The sequence below is a fragment of the Ruditapes philippinarum genome, unplaced genomic scaffold, assembly GCF_026571515.1.
Source record: "Ruditapes philippinarum isolate M1 unplaced genomic scaffold, ASM2657151v2 ctg6136_1_1_1_1, whole genome shotgun sequence".
Lineage (NCBI taxonomy): Eukaryota > Metazoa > Mollusca > Bivalvia > Venerida > Veneridae > Ruditapes > Ruditapes philippinarum.
Genome location: NW_026856500.1, coordinates 87,519 through 109,964, shown reverse-complemented (window position 1 = coordinate 109,964; position 22,446 = coordinate 87,519). Strand labels below are relative to the sequence as shown.

General features: G+C 33.3%; 1 non-coding gene across 1 annotated transcript; it reads left to right on the top strand.

Annotated features, from left to right (window-relative positions):
• Positions 1-21,845: 21,845 nt before the first annotated feature.
• Positions 21,846-21,918, top strand: Trnar-acg (transfer RNA arginine (anticodon ACG)). Its single transcript has one exon. It is a non-coding gene; the product is annotated as a tRNA-Arg (tRNA).
• The last annotated feature ends 528 nt before the right edge of the window (positions 21,919-22,446 follow it).

The window sequence follows — 22,446 nt, the reverse complement described above, 5'->3', positions numbered from 1 at the left end:
ACAGCCAATTTTGGTTTTAGAGTTAGTTTATTTCCTAAGTTGATTAACGCATGAGTCGTTTCCATATAAATTATATGACAACAAATAAAATCGCTAGTTAAATGCGTAAACTTGAGGACATAACTTTTGTAGTGACTGTCTTTCTTAGCACTATATTGATTTAATATGAAATCTACTATGCCCATAATATGTACTTAAGGTGAATATGTGTCTAAAACAAGATGTCGATTAATTGTGGATTCTTTATTTTGATATGTTATATATACAGACGATTTTCATTCACAAAAATGTCAAATTTGGTCACAATTGCGATATATGTACAATTTTGAACAACAACAACAACAACAACAACAATTACTTTTATTAATATCCAAGATTACAGACCATGTATAGCAATGATTCTTTTGTCTTAATTTGAATATGGTAAATAGATGGGACAGATAAATTACAAGAGATTAATAAGTAATATAAATGCTCCAGTCAAGTTTAACACAATCATTTAAAATATGTAGACCTTGTTAATTTCATTATCTGTAATTTAAATGGCAAATAGGCACGTTGGGAGAATTGGGGTACGCACGGGTAAATCGTGATAAGAAAACAAAATAATGTTACGAGAATTGGATCACGTGGAAATCGTGATCAGGAAAGGTATTTCATTGACTAGTGGATATGTTGGGAGAATTATACCACGAGAAAAACATAGTGGAAAACGTATGTCATTGACTGGGATATTTTAGAAACGGTAAACAATAGATATTACATGCTACATGGTATTTAAGTGATAGAGAAAATAAACAAACATTAAATGACAATAGTAAATAAGTACGAACGATAGTGAACTGTATTATCAAAAATAAATAACAAAAAAACCGTCTGCTTGAGATTACAACGGCGAAAACAAACATGGATTTAAACATGCATATGATACCTGGGTAAGTGACTGAATAATAATATTTCTCTAGGGACAAGTATTCGGAAAAAAATATTATCAAGTGTAAGAAAGTACTCAGATTATGAAAGAGAAACCACCTCATATTTGATGTCTCTTGGCTATACGTCATCCCTATATTTTGATGCATACCATACTGCTCCATATTGATGAACCTTTCGCTCGATATAATTCTCATATCTTATCATCAGGGTAACATTATCAAGGGAATTTTAAGAAGATAGTGGCAATTCGTTCGGATCCCACACTCAGATTATAAAATAGTATAGTAGGGTTACTTTAAGGAGACCATCGATGTCGCGAGGCACGCTTGCACCAGCAGCCATTTTTGTCTATCTATTGATATTTTATAATAGATAGCTCATTATGCATAGAGAGACATGAACGCTTATATATAACTGGTTCATAGACACCCGAGGAGAACGTGTGCATGAGATACATGAAGGGCGGCGGCGGCCCATTTTGGATTCTAGCTTTAGAGCATTGTTATCATCACGTTTATAAATAGAATATATCTCCCGGGGAGTATACGGAGACTGAGAGTCGGTATATTCGGAACGGATCTATGGGCCTGAATGAGCGGAGCGATATGTAGGTCGGTTCTCTTGGCCCCTCGGTAGATCACGGTTGGAAGAATAGGTCATTACTTACACACGATAAAACCAGGTTTACGGACAAGTCATAACGTTATGAGACTTTCATTTGTGAGGAAATTGACGGTGCCTTATAATCATTTCGACATAATTCCAAATTCATTAAATGAACATTGTATGAGGCACAGGATACAATTATGAGCTCTTAAAAATAGCTACAACGAAGACTGTGGAGTTATATATTTCGACATTTTGAGTGACTCCCTAAAAATCTGAGCGGTAGACAAGGGGTCATACCGTACATTAAAAATAGATCAAGAAATATATAGTTTTATTAATTACCGTCGGCTGAATACTTAGCGTTGAGTTCCATATAAACATGTATTCCAAATTAAAGAAAATACATTAGTAATAAGATATAATTGAAAACTGACTGACTAATTGACTCCTCTATAATACTATAAACAAGACAATTAATTTATTACTTTAAATTTGATTCTTTATAAATTTTTAACATATAACAAAATATATGAAATTTATTTTCAATTTAATTCGATATTATGACTCTGTCAAATAATATTTCTATATAAAATAATAATAAGGACATTAACTGTAAAATAATTTAATAAATATCTGCGTAAAATACATACATACGATGTTGACTCCTCGGCGGTCCGAATCCAAATGACACAAATCATCAGTGTATTATTTCTAAATGCTCTGATCACGAGTGTAAAGTCGCCACAATGTATGGCGTGTGTTTATTTAGGGACGGAAACACTAACAATGGCCTATTGAAATGTTAAAGTTAATCCCTTTAAAGTAGCCACTCGGTCTGGCGTATGTTTATTTAGGGACGGATATGCGGACAATGCTTCATTCAACTGTCAAAGTTTACCCGTCTAAAGTAAAAGCGGGTAAGCAATAAGCTATTGAAGTGTCAGTTTACCACTGGGACATAATTTTAAACTCATTTTCGAAAAGAAATGCCAACATGTTTTGAAAACTGATCATCACGAATGTGCAAAATTATAAAAAAAAAAACAAAAAAAACTATAATTAATGTTAACTAAAACCGAACAAAAATACAACAGAAAAAGCGTTTTTCGTCTTTTGTGCAACATTTTACGATATACATTTTGATTTTTTTCGCATCAAATGATAGACCTGACAGAATGCTTCAAAAAAAACCCTAGGTTCTCGATTCGATTTTTAGCCGTTCTCAAGTTATGGCCAATTAGCGATTTTTAAACCAATTTTTCAAAGTTCATAAAACCCTTAGATTTATATGTTGTTTTAAAGATCTCTGCGAGTAGATACAGAAAATGTATTATTATATGGATCTATCTCTTACTATTTCTGAGATAGGAGAGTTTGAATATGGCAGACAAAATCACTCATGCGGAAAAACGCGCATAACTTTTTCGTTTATGAACGAAACATAGTCGTGTTTGGTATCAAATTGAAGGTCTTGACGAGTACATTCAGACGCTGTTGATAATAAAGTTCATTCTGGAAGTCAAAATCACTCATGCGTAAAAATATATATATTGGTTACTTGAGCAACCGAATACGATATGATTTTTAATTGTTGACTACCAATTGAAAGAACAGTTCAATACCTTTAATTTACACCCCCATTGTCGATTCGATTTTCAACTGTTACAGAGTTATTACGTAACAAAGATTTTTAAACCCAAATTTTCAAAGTTTACAAAACCCTTCAATTTATATACCGTTAAAAAGATCTCCATGAGTAGATTTAGAAAATGTATAGGTTTATGGGTCTATCATTATGAGTTACTGAGATATTACAGATATAGACTTAGTGTATTTTAACCACCGATGTTAGATAAAGCGTTATTGCACTAAATTGTTTGAAAATATTCAAGCGAGTGTGGCGTCCTTATTTATGGGTCGATTTTATCCATCTTGGTATCAAATTAAAGGTATTTAAGAGTACTTTCAGACGCTGTTGATAGTAAAGTTCATACTGGAAGTCAAAATTACTCATACGTAATAAATATATATTTTTTATATTGAACTTACTATAATTCACTTATGCATGAATCGATTTTAATGATATTGGTCAAAGAAAAACAAGGTATGATTTTCTATATATAGGTCATGAAGTCATGAGCTAAAAATAACTTGCAATCAAATGCTTGAATAAACTGATCAATCAAGAGAAACCTTCATGTATAAAGAAATACAGAATCTAAGATTTTTCTCATTCTGTCTTTAGAATTCTAACCCTCAAGATGGACTATGATGATTTCGGGACTGAATATACACCTACAGACTTGTGTCAAGTCGACCAAATGGAACAAGCATTTATGACATTAAGCTCAAAAACTACTGAGAAACTTAATACTCGGGCAGAACTGAAAAGTTATTTTTTAAATAACGCGGTACCTAGTTCATTGTCAATGTTGGCAATAAGTATGGGTGTTCCTTTCCGGGTGTATGACTGTATAGAGGTCGATTTTCAACGCAAGTGTTTACATAGAATGAATGAACTGTTTAATGTATGGTATCCACGCGCAAAAGAAATAGGACAGAAGAATGGATTGTTACCTGTACATATACTGGTTCATGTAAAGTATACACACCCCCATTTTTTATATTCAATGCCTGTATCCGATACAAATATGAAAGAATTCGTTCACGAAAATGGACAACAAATTTCTAAAGTTATTGATCATATTCACAGTGTGTTGGAGAAAAGAAGCTCTATCTTGAAAGAGAACAGTTTAAACTGAAAACGACATACATAAAAGCCCATTATGTAAAATGATATATAACTTTGTAATTATATATGTTACCATATAGAAAATAAACATATTTGACTTGAAGTAGTATTTGTCTTCTTTATATTTTAAGCGTATCAATCAATTACATTTACATGGTATCATTATACATAACAAGGCAATATTTTTCTTTACAACCTTTTATTGGATACCTTTACATTCATTATACATGAAACTAAAACAAAATCGAATAAAATCGTCATTCAATTTCCTGCATTGTACATCAAATTGTGTTAAAAGGTCTTTTATGTTTCTATACATGATGTAATATACACAATATAGTCCGCATATTTTCGAATTTGAATCCTGTATTTGACTGCAATTCATCCAGTAAGGCTCTTTGCAACAATTCCTCAAAGTGAACAGTATACTGACTGGGTCGTTTACTCAATGAATTAAAAGACTTGTCTGGTCCACGACCTAATATTTTCCAGATCCTTCACTCGTGTCTGTATTTGAAATCACAAATCTTCCTTTTTGTTTATGAATTTCAACAGCCGCACACACTGTCACTAGGTACTATTATCTTTTCAATATATTTTCTAGCTGGTAATTATCCATTTTAGAAAGTGAACCGAGTCCAGTCAATATCCGTTTTACGCCTCTTAGGCGCCGACTTTTCTATATTGGAATCACGTAATCGTTTAACTTCCGACTTTGCCATTTCAACCGCTTGTGTCACGGGGCTAACCATATTGACCACAGGGCGTTGTGCATTTTGAAGCTTCTCTTCCGTTTCTTTAAGCTTTTTCTCCGTTTCTTTGAGTTTCGTTTCTAGTGTCACGAGCCTTCTACGCGAATTACCGCTACCGATAATGTAACGGCCTCTATGATCGGGTGTCACGTAACCGTCTCTCAAATCTTTAAAATGCTGATACCATTTCTCGAAGTCATCTATATACGGCACCCATTTTTGTTGTGTATGATCGTACACCTCTATGGAACCCATGTTGTGTTTTGAAAGTAAAGGAGCAAAGATCATTCTTACGGTATTTTTATTCTTCATCTAATAAGTGATCTTCATCGTCATCATCTTTATTATTCTCACCATTACAATCCTTGATGTCGTGATTGGGCCATAACGTCTCAAACAGGTCTTTTCTAAGTTTAACGGCTTGTTGGATAGATTCTTCAATTGTCATGTCGTGCTGATGTCTAAGTTTCTTCGCTGACTGGAGAACTTGTTGCTGAGAGGGGTCCTATTGTAATGCGTAAAAGTCAATCAAAAACTGGGCATAATTTTGTCTCATCTTCTTTCTCAAATGTGGCAACACATCATTAGCAGTGCGAGCATAAGCCTCATCAAAAGAGAATTCTTGATCTATGTAACTGTTTAGCCCGTCTTTAAATTGTTCTTTACAAAACTGTCGTAAAGGCTTTTGAAATCTTCTATCCCATATGTTATGACGTTTGCGTTCTTCTTTGAGCTCTTCTTTTATACGCTTACCAGGGGGTCCCGTAAAGAAAGACTTTCTTTTCATTCCAATATTTTCGTCGTCTGACTCATCCACCTCCTCCTCCTCATAATCATCATCAACATCATCATTTAAAGTATTGTCAGACAAGGTTTCTTCTTCACTAATCTCATTTTCGGAATCATCTTCAGGCTGTCTTTTCCTACCTTGACTTTCAAAAATGTTTTCGCGCAAACGGTCATGTTCTGGAGTAAAGGATTTCAAGTCTACCACTAAATAACCGTGCGGTCTCGTTGTCGCTCGTTCGAAGCGTTTCATAAAGATGTTATCGGAGGAAGGATATATTCTCCTCGCTAACGTAGCCACCTGCTGTCTGTCAATAGGGTTATTGAATAATACTAGGTACTGCGTATTCAACGCGATATCTCTGCAGGCTTTTCCTTGAGGAAATAAATTTTGAGTCAGATACACAATAGATATGTTCCTGTGGTGACTGCCTTTGGTAAAAAGATCGGCAATTCTCTGGTCACATTTGGCCTCTGTCATCAAATCGTCAAAAACGATCAAGTTCCTTTTACGCCCGTCAATATACTCTGGACTATTCAAGTAGTCGGGAATGCCATGTACAAATTCTATCCCGGGTATTCTACGCTGAAGTTCGTCGTATAGAATCTGCCATTGACCGTAACACCAAATGATGCGCTCCGGTGGCGGACTTACTATATCGGATAAAAGCAATGTTTTTGTCCATTCAGTTTTTCCGCTACCGCTAGGCCTGGAGACGACCATCGAAAACGGATGCTGAAACGTCATCTTTTCTGACCCAGGGGTTATTTGTGGTGATGGATGGTTATCTCTTACAATTTTGTCAGTCTCGTGCAGGTTACGATGATGTCTCAACATGGCGTCTTGAGAAAAGTTGTTGACAAATTGGACATTGATTCATTATTAAAAAAAAGACACAGAAGTACACTGAAGTATTCGTTCTTATACTGGTTAGTCACCCTTCTTACGTTAGAGTGAAGTGTTGTTGTTGTTGGTGGTGTAGGTGATGGTGAGATGGTGGTGGTGGTGGTGATGGTTGTTGTTGTGGTGGTGGTGGAAGTTGTGGTGGTTGCGGTGGTGGTGGTGGTGGTGGTGATGGTTGTGGTGGCGGTGGTGGTGGTGGTGGAGGAGGTGGTGGTGGTGGTGATGAAGGTGGCAGTGGTGGTGAAGGTGGTGGTGGTTGCGGTGGTGGTGGTGGTGTTGTTTGTGGTGGCGGTGGTGGAGGTGGTGGTGGTGGCGGTGGTGGTGGCGGTGGTGAAGGTGGTGGTTGTGGTGAAGGTGGTGGACGTGGTGGTGAAGGAGCAGGAGATTAATAAAAGACAAGGTTATACAAACGAATGTCAACATTTTTTTCGTCTAATTTGATACAGTAGATGTCGTTGAACTTAAACCACCGAATCCTCCAAAACCGCAAGGTGTTGACCTAGTCGTTGATACAAACGCGCCAAATCCGCCTATTGGGGGCGGTTTTTGTTGAGGAGCGCCTACTATTTTAATATATTCGCAATTGGGTGACCACTTGTGATGTTCTCTCAATGCGATGTCCGATCTATCCCAGGCGCTTAATTTTATGTGACATCTGAAACACTCGCACAAGTCTGATTTCCCACTGTAGTATAATCCCGCGCTTGCCAGTTCGTACTTATTTGGGAGTAATTGTTTTGGATACGTATCGAACGTTTTAAGTCTAATTTCGTAGTATTCCATGTTTTGGTTGAAGGATGTACAGTCAGTGGCGTTCATCTTGCTTATGCCAATACGCTAAGTATTCATTTATATACACACGTATTAAAATCTGATTGGCTGCTATTTTTGGCATGACGTTATTCATCTATTTATGTTATATATAGTCACGTGATCAAAATCATTGGTCAAATAATTCTTTTGTCTGATTGGTTACATTAGTCCGTAAGAAAAGAGAAACTGCTTTTAGATTGGACAATGTCATTTCTAAATTTAGATCAACGCATGCGTATGATGTATGGCAGTGGTAACTTCAGTCATTTGGTGATTGAACGTCATAGAGTTAACATCATTAACGCAGTAAGTTGAGTTTATATTTCAAGTACAGTATTTTCAATGAAGAATGTTTAATAGAAATAGAGCGTTTATGCACTAGTGATTTTTAGTCAGTATTCATAAAGAGCGCCTTAAAACATTTCGTACGATACCAAACATGACCGGGTTATATTGACTAATAAAGGTGTAAATCCACATTTTACGCTGGAGTGATTTTACTTCATTTCTCGGTCCCTATCCGAGTCAGCGATACAAAAGTATACATTTTCTGAATCTAGTGAGTAATACCTTTCGTTCGATACAGGTATTGATAAGATCGGTCCGTTGGTTGAGGAGAAAAATGGCTTTCACGCACGAGTGACTTGACATCCGGTTGATCGCGTGACTAAAATGTACTCGTCAAGACCTTCAATTTGATACCAAACACGACTATGTTTCGTTCATAAACGAAAAAGTTATGCGCGTTTTTCCGCATGAGTGATTTTGTCTGCCATATTCAAACTCTCCTATCTCAGAAATAGTAAGAGATAGATCCATATAATAATACATTTTCTGTATCTACTCGCAGAGATCTTTAAAACAACATATAAATCTAAGGGTTTTATGAACTTTGAAAAATTGGTTTAAAAATCGCTAATTGGCCATAACTCGAGAACGGCTAAAAATCGAATCGAGAACCTAGGGTTTATTTTGAAGCATTCTGTCAGGTCTATCATTTGATGCGAAAAAAATCAAAATGTATATCGTAAAATGTTGCACAAAAGACGAAAAACGCTTTTTCTGTTGTATTTTTGTTCGGTTTTAGTTAACATTAATTATAGTTTTTTTTTTTTTTTTTTTTTATAATTTTGCACATTCGTGATGATCAGTTTTCAAAACATGTTGGCATTTCTTTTCGAAAATGAGTTTAAAATTATGTCCCAGTGGTAAACTGACACTTCAATAGCTTATTGCTTACCCGCTTTTACTTTAGACGGGTAAACTTTGACAGTTGAATGAAGCATTGTCCGCATATCCGTCCCTAAATAAACATACGCCAGACCGAGTGGCTACTTTAAAGGGATTAACTTTAACATTTCAATAGGCCATTGTTAGTGTTTCCGTCCCTAAATAAACACACGCCATACATTGTGGCGACTTTACACTCGTGATCAGAGCATTTAGAAATAATACACTGATGATTTGTGTCATTTGGATTCGGACCGCCGAGGAGTCAACATCGTATGTATGTATTTTACGCAGATATTTATTAAATTATTTTACAGTTAATGTCCTTATTATTATTTTATATAGAAATATTATTTGACAGAGTCATAATATCGAATTAAATTGAAAATAAATTTCATATATTTTGTTATATGTTAAAAATTTATAAAGAATCAAATTTAAAGTAATAAATTAATTGTCTTGTTTATAGTATTATAGAGAGTCAATTAGTCAGTCAGTTTTCAATTATATCTTATTACTAATGTATTTTCTTTAATTTGGAATGTTTATAGAAAAACACATTAAAAATAATATATTAATATTTAGTCAGTTTTTAATACTAATTAGAAATATAATCAAGCCGTTTGCATTTTTTTAAGAGACTCTATTTATTCCAACAATGATTTTATTAATTGATATGTGTAGTTAAGCACGTATTTATACAAAGGTTATCTGTAGTTATAATAATGGTGATTATCTCCCCGTCTAGGGCCAAGGACCTGACCTTCAATGTCCGCGATTCAGGCCCTAGATCGTGTATACGAGTCAGCTCCGTATACTTCCGGGAGATATTATTTCTATTTATAACGTGATGATGCCATTCTTAAAAAAGAATCCAAAATGGCCGCCGCGCGTCTGTTATTCAACACGGCCGCCGTGCATGTGTAGTAAGGTCATTTCTTCTATGCAAATGAGTTACTATTTATAGAAAACAAAATGGCCGCCGCGCATGCGCATTCGTGGCCCTAAAGAGACCCATATACTACTCACGTCATTTAGTGAACATAACATACACTTTCTGTCTTCATATGGTAGTGTACAATTTCGCCACCTGCCTGTTTCTACTGGCAATCTATGATTACCTGTTCTAAAATGGAATACTGTTAGTCTTTTATTTGGGGGTAATATATTTAAATATGGTTCAAATTTAATATCAGATTTAAATAACCTATAGTTTGTTCCTTTCGATGAGTTTGCTAAATTCTCGTTGAATTTCTGTATAAACTGGTCAAGTAATGTTCTTTTTATTAATTTGCCTACGTTCTTTAAAGTGAAAATTTTCTGGTTGATCCAATAGTTAGTATTTCCGGTAAAATCAAGAATATTTTTTACATAATTTAACCATTTGTAATTAATTTCTGAATTCAACATAAACTCATAACATTGCCTTGAAATTTGAGAATCACTGCCCATAAGAAGTTTACACCAATAATTTATTATTCTTGTTTTAATGACTATTTCAAGCGGATAACGACCTAGCTCACCATATAGCATGTATAGGGGCGTACTTTTTTTGCTGTTTGTTATTTTGCGGAGGAAGTCGGTGTGAACCCTTTCGATTAAATCCAAATTTTCAAAGCCCCAAACTTCGCAGTTATATGTTAGTATAGGTACAATTGTTTGATCGAAAAGCTTTATCTGTACGTCAATTGGTAAGTCAATGTTAGCTATACGCATATATAGGATATGTAATGCCTTTTTAGCTTGAATTATTAACTGTTTTCGCGCTTTAAAAAAACTACCCGATGATGAAAAAAGAACGCCCAGATATTTATATTCTTTAACAATTTCTATTTTTTCGCCACTTAAGGTAAACATGTAATTTCCAGGTCTACTGGTTCCAAAAATAATGATCTTAGTCTTTTGCATATTAATTGTCAATTTCCATTGTTTACAATACTGGTGAAAATCATTTAACATGTTTTGAAAAGTTTTTTCGTCTTCACTTACAATAACAGTATCGTCTGCATATAATAGTACAAAAATTTTCAGATACACATCGATGCTTCCATGTTTTCGTTTAAGTTCTATTCCCGCGTTATTACTATTAAGATATTCTTCAAGGTCATTTAAATATATTGAAAAGAGAACGGGGGACAAATTTTCCCCTTGACGTACCCCACTCATGCTTTTGAAAAAGGGGGAAATATTACCGTTTAAAGACACACATGATTTAATATTTGCATACATATTGAAAATAACATTAAATAGTTTCCCGTTTATTCCGTTTTTAAGCAGTTTGTTCCATAATCCTACACGCCAAATTTTGTCAAAAGCGGCCGAAAAGTCTATGTACGAGCAAAACAGTTTTTTCTTTTGTGATTTAAGGGTGTCAATGAGAAATTTAAGAGTAAAAATGTGGTCTGTGTTTGAAAACCCAGATCTGAAACCGGCCTGATTTTGTTTAAGGATATCTAGTTTACTTAAGAAAGAGTTTATGCGTTCGTTTAATATGGCAGTGAATATTTTCCCAAGGCAACTTAATATTGTGATTGGACGATAATTTACTGGGTCTAATTGTGAACCTTTTTTCTTGTAGATTGGCATTATAGTGCCGATAAGCCATTTTTCAGGTAAAATCCCAGTATCAAAAATTTTATTAAAAAATTTAATGTAAATTGGTGTCAAAATGGACTTAGTACTTTTAATATATTCATTATAAATGAAATCTTGCGGTGAAGCTGCTTTGGAATTATTGCATTTGTTTATCATTTTTAATATTTCAATTTCTGTAATGGGCGCGTTCAAAATACTGTCATCTATAGTTATATTTGGTTCCGCTTGATTAGTTTGTATACAATCATCATAATCGGGGTCGGAATTTACTTTTTTAAAGTGATTATAAAATTCATTGATATCTGGCGTAGTATTATTAGGACATGTATTATTCAAATTGTTCAAAATTTTCCAAAAATCTTTCGGTTTTTTAGAATGCATTTCTCTTAATTTACGTTCGTTTCGTGTTTTATGCTGACGTATATATGTATTCATTGTTTGTTTATAAAATCTAGCGGCACGATTTAGTTCTGATTTATATAGGTCATTCTTATGCAAGCTGTACATTTTTCGTGCGCGGTTATATTTACGTCTCGCTTTATTACATTGAGGCCCGAACCATTGGTTTGTTTTTTGTTTGTTAGATGTTTTATTTAAAAAATGATCATCGTTTAAAGGAGGTTTTGACGGAAAAGTCTTAAATGCCGAATGATTATAGAGGTCTGCAATTTTTTCTGAAATTATGTTGATTTGAGTTTTTGATATTTCACCGTTTAGTTCATTTAAGGATAGTTCAATCGATTTGAGGTCTTTTTCATCTAAATTTAGGACAAACTCAGAAGAGAGGTTATTCCTCCATTTCGGCGGCTTTATAAACTGACTTGACGTTGTTTTATTATGATCCGTTTCTGTACTTTGGCTATCAAGACACGAAAAATGTATTTCGACTGTTAACAATGAATGTCCATCCGAAAATAATGCATCAACTTCTTTAACTTCAAAATCTGATAGAAAGGGAAACAAGTGAACTGAGCCTGCCATGTAATCTATAACGGAAGTATTTCTAAAAGTGAAGTTTCCCTTGTTTCGGTCTTTACCTACTCTACCATTTAATATGTATAAATTATTACATTTACATATATCAAGGAACTTATGCCCGACAGCATTGTTTTTCGTGTCCATAGAAGTTCTTTTAAGCGGGACATTACATTTTTCGAGTATTTCGAAAGAGTTAAATACACTCATGAATTGTTCATCAAATTCGAACTGTTTTGATAGAAAATCATCTATAATGACAAAATCATCAGCGTTAGAGGTATGGCCATTTACATCCCCTAAAATAAGACAATATTTGTATTTTATACATGTAGTTGAGATTTCATTTTCAAGCTTGAGAAATTCGTCATCGTTGTAAAAACGTGACTGCATTGGAGGTATATACATTGCACCAATAATAAAATCGCTATCAAGATTTTTGAACATATTAGCATGAACTTTGACCCAGAAAATATATTCACAATCAGATTCAACTATTTCTATATAATTGACATGCGAGTTTCGAATAAAAAAACCAATGCCACCTGATTTTTTGATGTAGTTATCTTTTCTAGGTTTCGAGAAAAACGTATATTCTGGTATATCTATAATGTCGTATGCATCAAGTTTGCTTTCCTCCACGCAAAAAATATCATAGTCTTTAATAAGATCAGAAAAGTCTGGGTATTTACTTCTATTTTTCAAACCGCAAACATTTAGACTGCCTATTTTAATAGAATTAGCGTTGTGTAAAGTGTTTTTAAAGCTTAAACCTTGTAATTCAGTGGCTATGTTTTTTTTATCCGAAGAAATACATTTTTTACTATCATCTAATTTTGCATAAATATCAGTAAAAACATCATAAATAACATAAATTACTTACAACCAACCAAATGAAAAGTCATAGACGTAAATGCAGTTATCAATCCTACACTTTTTTGCCTAAAGTTGAAGCTATAGCTTCATTTCTTTTTAACACACATCCTTTCTTTATTGTAATCTATTAATGTCTTTATTATCATAAAGTTCACCATAAGGTAAAAGAAAATATTCACCGAGATGTAGAATAATATCATTCTAGATAAAATGATAAAAACTTCAACTTATAACAGTCCCCTAGTAGATGACCCCTATTGAGTTTTAGGCCAGTAGGTCAAAGGTCATTCTAACTTCATGTGAGCGCTTGTTATAGACTGTTATGTGGAAATATCATGGCCTGGAGTGACATCGAGGGTCTACAAAAAATGATCGAGGCCGTAAGGAACATCTAAGACAAATCGCCATATCATGCGATAAGATGTAATATATATATATCTCTTTTGTTGATTTATTGTAATTGTACTCATGTTTACCATATGGGTCAGTTTATAAATATCGAGTTGTGAGTTATAAGCATTCTCTTCCAGAGTCACATCGGCATTATAGTAAATGTCACGAAGAGATTCCAACTTATGTGGGGAAAAATAAGTCTTCTGGTGTCCATCCACGCACTCTATTCGTTAAGATCAGGAACCTCTATAGAACCACTGACCTTCGATCGCTGTGATAATCAAACAGCTTTCTCACCAACACAATACTTCACTTACAAGCTCGCAGAAAACGAATGATGACTTAAACGACTGACAGTGTGCTTCTAGGCATAAAAAGAGCGCCAAATATACTCCTCTTCTCCGACCTAAAAAGCCCATGTCAGCTTATTATTAAATTGAAATTGGTTCATAATATAACTAACAATGTATGTCCTACATATAACGAATTATAAACAAGTATTTTTCAATCAATGGTTGCATTTTATATATGCAGGAAGCAATAAATTTTAGTTTTTTTCCAATTGGTACTTTTCCTAGTCGGGTGGTTCCAGTATTTCTCACTTGAATAGTGTTTAATCACCCATAGAATATGTGACCTGCTTTTTAAATTTGTATTTTGGCAGCTTATGTGTGATATGCAGGCTTCATAACCTCTGAGTTTTTTGGGCAGTTGTTAATGATGTTATTTTTTTACAACTATTCACAATTTATTCCGGACGAAAATGCTGACATTGTTATTGATTGTAAATGATTCCAACAATATTATTTTGGACAGACGTCGACAAGGTTATCTTACACAGATTTTAGGCATATGTTAACATTGCCAAAAATATAATTTTGAACAGACGTTAGCAATGTTATTTTTAAAAAACGATTTCGACAATAAAATTTGGACAGTGATTTCGACAATTCTATTTTGTCTGGTCGGTTCGGAACAAACTTTATTAAATAAAATAGTACAATTTCACAATTCAATAACACTGTTAAATAAGGTACTTGTAAAGGAGAAAAAGAAATCCAAACACATATTTTTTTGAAATCTAAAGTATATTAAACTTTATTTTTTCATTTTCTTCTTCGATTTTTTAACTCATTTTGAATGGGGAAAAATACAAATAAAACCCATTTAAATTGAGAAAGAAAGAAATTATTATTATTATTATTAATTATTATCATTATTATTATTATTATTATTATTATTATTATTATTATTATCTACAAAACTACGGATCACTTTCATATATAAAATATTAGTCAGTGCGTGTTTGAAAAATAAGGGAGGTAACTCGAACACCCTTGTACTTAAAGAACTCGCGCAGAGTTACTTTGGCGCCTACAGTTATTATAATGACGCAAATGTACATAGGTAAATAAAAGACCATCCAATGAAAACATAGAAAATAAATATAAAAAATATTTTGTACTTTTTGTATTAGTCACAATAATAAAATATGACACTTTAGTAGTATTAAGTCTTTAAAATGACCTCTCATATACAATGTACAATTATTTCTTCATTTTAGTTGGTTTTGGGAATAGAGCTGTGTCATCATAGGATAGTGTGTCTCTGTTTTTATCCAGTCCATAATTTTAAATATTTTCATGCAATAGCGATGATAATCTAAACAAAGCAAACCACAATTTCAAAAGCTACATATTTAGTTTTGAATACCGTAGAGTGCAGTATTTGAAAAAGTTCATCCCGTTCATTTTTTAATTATTTTCCTTTGAATTGCGTGACTGAAGCATTCGAATTTTTAAAATCAGCTTCAAATTTATTTTCAATACTTACGCATTGATTTCCTACGCTTAAATGAATTAATATACTTACATTAGTAATTACGTTTATTGAGTGCATGCATTTCCGATCTATTTAAGATATTTATCGTGGTATGGAATTAATTTTCAAAATGTTGAAATTGACATCCTCAAATTAAATGATGAATTGTTCGTGATTTAAATTAGGTTGAAAATGATGCGTAAATTTGCGTAATAAGAAATTATTTTGTAAGAGATGAAGAAAAAGGAATCATATAGCTAGAGAAACTTCTTAAAACATAAAGTTATAGACGTCTGTAAGTTTCTTCGAAAAGAAAAACTTCATTGTTGATGCAGCATTGTGATATTTGCGTTAAAACATATTACACTTTTTATGTATGTATTGTTTGTTTGTTGTTGTTTTTTCTTTTCGGAGGGGGGGGGTCTTTTTTGAATTTCAGGTTTAAAATTAAATAAATGTGGAGTTAAAGTTAAACTTAGTACACAATTTGCGTGATCAATCTCCTCGCTTTTGTCACTGTGCTCGTTATTATACATTTTAAGATACAACTTTGTTAAAGGTCTACTTTAAACAGATTTAACCACGTTTCTACTATTCATCTTCATGAAGATATAGAATATTTTAATGGTTTTTAAATGGTACAAATACCGATTGTATCTATTGTCATAAAAATGTTTTTGTCAATGTGCCATATAAAAACTTTAAAAATCTTGTCGTATTTTTAAATTTACACTAGTTGTTTGTTAGACAATAATCAAAGTACAGAAGTACGGATGGGCTGGCAATCTAGCATTCGGGAAACGAAATTGAATGTTAATTAAGAAGTATTGTGAATTTGGCATACGAGTCAGGGAGTGCGATTTATCTGAATAGCCTATAATATATTTTTATAATATAACGCAGTAGCCTGAATATTAAATATCTATTAGCGAGTCTTAACATCCAAAATGTTTTTTCTTCAAGACTTTCGCGACCTCTTTCGCTAAACAATGCAGTAATTCTGTAAAAGTATGTAAAAATGTATGTAGTTTATCTTTAATGAGGTCCTATGCCCGTTAAGGCACAGCTGTCGAGTACGGACTCCACATGTCTTTTAAGTGTTAATTTTGAAGTAAATAACGGTGATAATTTAGCTCAGGCAAATTCCACGGAGCCAAATCCAAAAGTAGGTTACTGTACGGCTCACTGTACAGTAACCTGAAAATATATGAAAGGAGGTATCCCTGAAACTTGTTGCTGGTGCCAAACAAAGTGCCTGCCTTTCAAGCCGGCACATCGTGCTTCAGTCAGGACAAGTAACAAAGTAGTGTTTTGACTTTCACACAAAGTACTAAATTATTATAATTTCACCAATTACAAAAGAGCAAAAGAAGAAAAAGACGCATTGAATTCAAACAAGAAAGTTTTTTGAAACTGTAAACATAACAAAAATAAGAGTCTTTTTTAGAAAGTGCATTATGGGGGGGATTAATGGGCCTTTAATAACCACTAAATTATACGTTTTCCCCAAAACAGTATCGTTATATACGTACTGATTGGTACGGAAAAGGAAAGTAATCGTTTTTTCGCATGATAGTGATTCTTTGATAGAGATAAATTGGCAGTGTTAAAAGCAACAATATATATAGGGGCATCTCAATCATCGACATGTACATTGATATTTCCATTATCAGGGCTGCAATGGCATGTTATATCAGGTCTGTTTCATATCTCATACCGACGTTAAAATTCACTAATAAGATTATACAATCATGACTATCCAGATTTTTATATTACAAATACTTGATGATGTTCAAAATGGAATTATATTTGTTTGTATTAAAGATGATGGCATATTTTTCGCATTCCATTCTTTACACTTAAGTAGATTAATCCAATAAACCCATTAATGTTGATCACATTCTTCGAGGTCACTTCGACACTTGACAATTTTTTCTCACTATATCATGAAGATAATATAGAACGATCACACAATGTCATTACTTTTGCCGACATGTATCTAAATGAAAATTGAAACTGAGCATTATGTTGCGTTGCGTCTATATCTTTATTTAAGGCCAAGAATCAAGTTTATGTTCTATCCTTGCCATTTTTAACAAAAAAATATGCATTGTTATAATTTGAGTGTAGGTCACTGCTGAGAAGTTGTATTCACTCACCAGCGTTCGGTCTTATACAGTGCATGTGTTCTAAGCTTAATAAGGGTCAAATCACCCTTTTAGACACTGGAAATACGGATCCCTCTCGGGTTATGTATGCAAGCAACCGTTTATGTAAGACCATATAATGTCAAAGTTTTTTTTAACAAACACGTTACAGTACAAACATTTTGTGCCTAAACAGAAATATTTATTACTTAAAAAGCCTTTACTGTGTATATAAAGTCGTTGTTGATAGGTGTGGCGCCTTGCAAACTTTTATAGTTAAACTCAAAGTGATAAATTCTCAAAGCTTAATGCATTTTTTTTGTTGTTGTTACCGTCGTCGCCGTCGTCGGTGTTGATGAGAAAGGAAGAATCTATACAACCATATAAAGGAACGCAAAAAGGCAGTAGCATAATATCATGTCGGGGGCTTTTTCTCTAGATAAAACAGATTTTTGTCCCCATTCCGCAGCGCCCCCGCTCCTCCCCCATTCACGTCAGCAGCAAATGGCCTGTGACAGCAATATAAGCGTCACAATGAACAAACTTTATCGCAAATATACTCTTCCACCATTAACGTTTGCATTGTAATGAAGCTGTATATCTTTTCAACTGACCACATTGTTTTATTAAATAACAGAACAGTCAACGTGTTACCCCCTCAAATGACAATGACATTTTTATTTAGAAAGTGTCAATTAGATAATTATATTATAGACACCGGCTTAATTAAATGCGGTGTCAGATTGTGTTTTATATCCATTTATACAGAAATATTTAGACATTGTAAATGAAGGTCCGTACAGGGTTCCACAGTCAGCTTGATAGAAGCTGGGTCAGAAAGATTATTAGTCCCAGATTGAAGGTATCTTCGCAGCAAGCTCTTGACCTGAACGTATTTTAGTAAGACATGTCAGAAAAAACGTAACGGTTTGGCAGTATACAAATCTGGTTAGAATCTACCAATAGTAACAAAAATGCTAAAGGAGGGTTAAAAAGGAAGTGAAAATGAACTGTCCTCATTTAAAAGTAGCGTGCTCTAAAAGCAGAGTTAAACAAATATAGAGCTAGTGCATTATTTTTTTGAATTGTTAAATACGTTTAAGTATTAGTGACGATGTTCTTAATTGGGGGTTTGAATATTGCTAATGTACATTTTTTCAACACAAATACTTTATTTAGAATCAAAATGCACCGTATAGTACATGTATATAAATATCTGCTTGTTTATACTTAGAATTACAAATTTGTTAAAGCAATATCACATGCCATCGATCAATGTCGACGAGAAAATCCTGATGATAAGCTAGCTTAGTGGGAAGGTACTTTGAACTTTGAATCCCGGTTAGCAGTGCCTTCAGAATGAGTTTTAGTAGAATTTATCAAATTTCTGTCATCCATTTGTTATGCCCATGTTTGAAATGTTCAAGAAATTTATTATCAAGTTTGATTGTTCGTTTTTACGCCAATTTTAACACATTTTAGTTTATCTCGCAGTCGGTCCATATAACTGGCTTTCCTGAATAACCTACCAGTAATTACCAATTTCTCCGTAAGTTAAAAATGGTCATTAGACTACGTCGATGTCCGAGATCACGTGTCCCTCTCCATAAGATCGAACCAGTGGTCCCTGAATATATTGAGCTAAGCGGGCGTTAAAAGATTCTAGGTTATGGTGGAAGGAAAACACATTTTAAGACAATTTACAGTCATATGTATCAGTTTTAAAAACGGCACTCTGAGCTAAGTTAGAGAACAGTTTGTTTAGGTCACCACAGAAAGGTCTCTCTTATTATCCTCATAACTATCTGCCCGTCAGGTAATTAAATGGATCACAATTTTGGAACTTAAACTTCATTGGTTGTAAGATCTACATCTCATTGAGAAGAAATGTTGTGCCAACGAATCAAAACTCTCTTAAATTGCATTTTTTTATACTTTATTTTTGGCCATAACTTATATCGATTGATAACACTATAGAATCAAGATCTAGGCAAAAGGCAGTTTCTATCGACAACAGCACTCTTTTGCATAATTTTATAGTTATTCATATTGTGCTTTCTATTTTTCCATACTTTAAAAAATAGTTTTATCTAGATCTATCTCAATAATAAGCAGACTGTTTAAGAAGTTGAACCGTAAAATTGTTTCTCTCTTTCATTCAAGATTTTTGGAGTAATGTAGATCTATTGGACGAGCATCAACATCCTTTAATTTTTAACATAAATTTGATCGACCTAATTAAGGAAACCTAGATCTAATCATACAAGCTTCCCTTTTGCAAATGTACAATGTAATTTATCCCAGGCAGAATAGAGTAAATAGAATCTAGGTCTGGGACCAGCCCTGGTGTTCTAAGACCCATTTAAAATAGAGTCATGTTCATTCTACTGTAAACTAATAGATAGATCTACAGAAATTGGGACATATACACTTAGATTTCTATTATTACTTAGATTACATTATTAGAATCTATTAGTCCCAGACAGAATCCAGCTCTAGATTATTTAGATCTAGATTCTAGATCTAGAATCTAGATCTAGTCTTGAGTTAGAATCTAAATCTGATTTTGAAATTGTCTAAAAAATCGTTATAGAATCTAGAATCTATAGAGCGATGTCGGGTATATTGGGACATCAAAGGCATATTTGTTACTGTGATTTTAAATATGCTTATTTCTGTAGTGGCATTGGATACTTTGGATAAGCTCTGTATGACTATCGTCTATAATGGGCCACTATCATAAGCATATACAAAACAAACGTAATATACCTTGTTAAACAGAAGAGCATGAGGAGCTAGTTTTGGGACACGTCGGGTATTTATGGACAGAAAGAAGGGCTTTTTGGGATAAATTAATTTTAGTGTAAAAAATTTGTAACAAAACATAGAGCAGTAAATCTAATTTTGCACAGTTCAATTTCATTCAATTTTCTTTAAATAACAAGTCTAAACCAAATATAATACTATTTTATGATGCTTTATAGATCTATAGAGTATGTGAGGTCAAATGGTCTGATTTATCTGTTCATTTCGATTAAGTACTTTAAGAGGGTTAATGCCCCTTTCTTTATGTATTTACATCTTCAGAAGCATGAAGACACAGTCAAAGTCTGAGACAGCACAGTGAGGGATTTAAAATGTCTGAGGGCTTCTGCAGATGTTAATGCATGAAAAAAGTGCATTAATTAGCGTTATTCTTGGGCAATAAACGTCAATCAGCAATTACTGGTTTCCTTGTCTTTATTTTGTACTATGATACCATAGATTGTGCTATGCTTTAAACGTGCTGGTACATGCATATTATATAGCATCTTTAATAAGAAAAGGAATATTGCAGGAGAAGCATGTAAAGTGTAATGCTAAGTATCCATATCTGCAAGATTATTGTCATCACAATAAACTGTCGGAATCTCTAAGGAGTCGGGTTCCCTTTTCAGTTTTTACCGCTTTAAGTCCGGGTCAATTTGTTTTATCCCTTTCTATAAATTTGTTTTAGGATGTTTTTTGTTTTGCTTTTTTTTTTAAACATATCTGACATACAAATACAACTTCACTGAGTTAATGATACGTTTCTATAATATCTAATAACATAATAAACATTTGATATTCACGTGTCCCAAAAAACCCTACATCAATAAAATGTTGTCGGGAGTTTTGGAACCACATTTTATGATGAATCAAGTAGTATTTACAACTAAAATATGCTCACATGTTGATCAGGGGATTTTTTTCATCCTAAATTTATAGTTTACTTCTGCAAAATATATCATAAACAGGTTTTATGAATTTAACTATCGGCTATTTTTTCTTAAGCTTATTATAAAACAGTGGCATGATTCTCCTAAATTCCACATCATGCAAAAAATAATAACATTTACTTAATGTACAGGCACTGGGTGGAAGCCAGCAGACAAAAGGACGGTTGCTTTTTATTTCTAATTGAATAACCACGGATTTATATTACATGTAATATAAATCCGTGGAATAACTTAATGGAATTATACTTCTAAACGTTATAATGAAGTGCGGTCCAAAATACCCGATGGTTCACATATACCAACGCTCTAGCTCTCTTAATTTTTTAAAATCAAACTAGACTCAATAAAAATCATTTTATCTTTTAAAGCGGTTAACTTCATGGTAAACTAATAAACAACTTTTAGCGCTATATTGAATAGCGCCAATTTGTATTTCCCGCGCAGCGCATAGGATTATACCTAAGGATATATTAAACATTTATTGCCTCCTACGTCAAGGGTCTCGTGGCCCAATGGATAAGGCGCCTGACTACGGATCAGGAGATTGCAGGTTCGAGTCCTGCCGAGATCGAATATTTTTTTTCTTTTTTTTTTCTATGTTGTACATATTTTTTTTTCTATGTAGTATATAGTTTTGCTCTTAAACAAAATTTGCTTTATCATATCACATTAATTTAATTTTGTTAAAAATTTTCTGATAATCTGCGTACTTCATTTTCCCATCATTTTAATTGTCAGGTAAAAATACAATAATTATTTCAATCCAAAATTGCAAGCTTTTCACTAAAATACGGTAAAGATCAGCACAAAAATACAATTTTTAATATACTTCTGGGAATATTTCTTAATTATCTTTTGCATGTTTTAGTTTGCTTTAACTTTAAGTGCCTCAGCTGATCTATGAAAGCAAATCCATTTTAAGTTAACCTCAGCTTGTATAAAATATAATGGGATTTTTGATATCCTCAAATTTAAACGGAACAAAAAAATCATTTGATAACACCAGGAACATTATATTTTTTAATAACCCTGATTACATTTGATTTGCTGACAGTGTGAAACCTTGAAATAAAACTAAGTTTTAACTAGGTCTAAATTA